The sequence below is a fragment of the Panicum hallii genome, chromosome 1 (assembly GCF_002211085.1).
Source record: "Panicum hallii strain FIL2 chromosome 1, PHallii_v3.1, whole genome shotgun sequence".
Classification (NCBI taxonomy): domain Eukaryota; kingdom Viridiplantae; phylum Streptophyta; class Magnoliopsida; order Poales; family Poaceae; genus Panicum; species Panicum hallii.
Window position 1 is genome coordinate 18277502 of NC_038042.1, and position 3396 is coordinate 18280897.

A 3396-nucleotide genomic window follows, 5' to 3' on the forward strand; every position below is an offset into this window, starting at 1 on the left:
GGTACCAAAGGGTTTTCCCTCACTTTTCCAAATCCTATTTTATTTCAATTGTTTATTACTGTTTATGCTTGCAGAATTGTTATGCGTACCCAAGCTATACACTACTATACGTCCTTTAGTCGCGCTCGTGTGAAAATAATGTATGAAAATAACTAAATATTGTGACAATCATATAATTAAGTTATCTAGACATAATAATATTTACAAATACACAAATATCACGATTACAAGCACTGGAAATGATTGTAACGAGCAATCATTTTTGTCTCGACTACAAGTTCTAAGCCCCTCACGACGTCGATATGGATGCTCTAGGGACTGGATGGCCATCATGGTAGAACTCGCCTTTAGCATCAATGATCTCCTTCAAAATGAATCCTATGATTCGCATCATCTATCATTTTATAAAATAAAGCTCGATATATCAATTCTTTGCGATAGTATAATTAGAAACATATTGATGAATGGTTTGTACCTACTCTTAGATCCTCCATCGTAACCCTCCCAAAATGGATTAGAGTGTGCATGTAATCACATAGATAGTACCCACACCAATTATTTCCTGCTTTTCGTCTCGAACACTAAAAAAGAGACAAAATTAGTTATAATTGTACGTGTAGACGGAATAGTAAATGAGATATGCAAAGTGTAGCGGACCCATGTACCGGAAAGTCTATTCTAACATCCAATTCATTCTTAAAATCACCATTTTGCTTTTTCACAAAAGCTCTCCACACCCTGCACATAAGAATGAAAGGTAAATGTTCGAAGCTAAATCGGTCCTAAAATAGTTGTGTTTCATGCAAAATAAACTTACCTGTTCAATAGGTATAAGAAGTGTTTGATTTTCTCCTTTTTGTACCGCTTGGAGTTGTACACTATGACTCTACTAGTCTCCATGCAGAGTACGAGAAAAATGCAATGGAAGCTGCACATATAGATATACAAGCATATATATATATATACATCATTAAAGTTAATATTTATTTAGGAATAGAAAAGAGTTACTAGTCCATCGGAACTTACTCATAATTGTAGGGTATGAATATATAAGGTTTGTAATATTGTTGCATGTCACACCCGATTTATAAGAACATAAATCGAGCAATCATATATGCGCCAGGATCAAGTCACGCATATATACAACAGAATCATCAAGATATCAAAAGACGTATCTCGAAATAAAAGCGTATAAATTATAAATGAATATCTTTATTACAACTGAATCAAGAATCAGTTCAAGGAATGCGGAAGCGTAAAATAAACATATGCAGGATAGGGCGCCACAGGGACGTCGGCTGGGAGACAACGCCTAGAAATCGTCGAGTCCGCTGATGTAGTCCTCCACGTCGTCTGGTACTGAGCAGCAGTCGAAGATATCCCAGAGAGAACAGAAGAGTAGAGAAAGCAAGTGTGAGTACACACCTTGTACTAAACAAGTATAACACGAATTATGAGGCTCTAAGGTTAGCTGACTCAACTGCATTAGCTTTTAATCTTGGCAAATTTTATTAAAGCTATTTACTACCAGTGGATGAATTACCATAACCCAAGTTACATGATACTTAATCAAGATTAAACATAAGACTACTGAAAACCAAGCCAAACCACCAAGGTAAACACCCCATTAATCAGACGGAGGATCTGAGCTGCTCATGACCGTGAGCACGACTAGCATACCAGTTTTACACTCTCGAGAGGTTGCACAACTTTACCCACAAGCCGTGAGCTACGATAGTTGTTCATCACACTTCTTAGGTGAGATGGCTAGCAAGCACACTACGAGACCGTTACAAAGGACACGTTGGTAAGGTGTAACTGCTAAGGATTCTGGATCAGCGACTATGGAGCAAGCCTCGAGGGGGTACAAGCACACAGCACAGACCAAGCCTCGTAGCGCGAGGGCCATAGAAACTTACCACCCCTCTTGCCCTGCAGGTAAGTTATCCCAAACCAAAACGACCTAATTAGTAAGTCAAGACCGTCCCATTCTAGTCTTGTGGTTGCGCGGTTGTCCCAGGTTGTCGCTCAATGAACCGGTCCTTATGGAGAGTGGCCAACCAAGCACTAAGCACCGTGCTGGCCCGCTAAACCAAGTTTCTATAAAAATATCTTTTAACGAGTCGTGAGCCGCTCAAGCACACAGCATAGAGGGCCACTCTCAGAATCAAGTTGCATATAGCCATTAATCAAATTTAATTAAAAAGGACCATAAGGTGTGAGAGCGCAGCACCTAGCACAACTAACAAAAATGCAACCCAAGGTATTTATATAAAGGATAAAAGTGGCTAGGAAATCCTTACAGGCGTACAATATTAAAATGCAGTATGAAAATTGTATTTAAAAGTGATAGGGTGTTCATGTTATACTTGCCTTCCTCGAAATTCTCCTACTGCTGCTCAAACTGATCTGCAGAAAGGGGCTCCTGGTACTCGTCCAAAGGCTCAGTGTCTACTCACGATCGCAACGCCAAAACATGGTCCAGCACATACATATACATGCAAACAAGGACAAAAGATAAGAAACAGTACAACATCTCATAAAAACAGCACACAAAACTATGATAGAACTATTCTACGTGTTACAATGATCACGTGAGCGTGAAAACCACCTAAAACGGAGCTAAGACGCGAAAACTAGAGCTAAAACAAGGTTCAGGGGCTTTTCAGCGAGAAAACAGAACTCCTAGGGGGTTCTGGGCAAAAACCAGGGACCTAAACATAATTAAAGGAAAGATCTAGGGTCTAACCCGTGAAAACACAGGGCATGGACGGCGGACCCAATTTCCAGAAAGCTCAGGGGGCTCCGGCGCTAAAAACAGGACCTAGATGGAATTTCTTTTGAACGGCGCCGGACTGCGGTTTGATTTCAGGAAAACCCAGGGGCTCTTTAACAAAATAGCTAGGCCGAAGGGGTATCTTCTAATCTGGACGGTTGGATCTAGATCTGATGACTCAGACACGTTCCAGTTACGATGGTCCGATCTGCACGGTGGGGGTCCGGACGGTCCGATCTGGATCGGACCAGTCCGATCTGACAAGAACGCGGCCTGCGGCGGGGAGGTCACCGGGGATTGGTTTCCGCGGTGGCGCGTCGCCGGAGCTGGGCGATCTCGGTGCTCCGGGGATCAAAACAACTCGAGCTTGGGTCTAGGGGGTTTAGCGCGACACGGGTAAACCACCTAGGGCTAAGGGGGGGCTCGGGAAGGCTCGGTGAGAAAGAATCGACGGTGAGGGCGGATTTGCACGACGGCGCATCACCGGCGCACGCGTTCTGGTCTTAGCTAAAGGTCTACGACATCTAGCACCAAAGGACTAAGGTGACATGCTGAGGCTCACCGAGGGCCTGAACGGATCGGAGGAGCGGCGCAAGCTGGTCGGCGACGAGGGCCGAGCG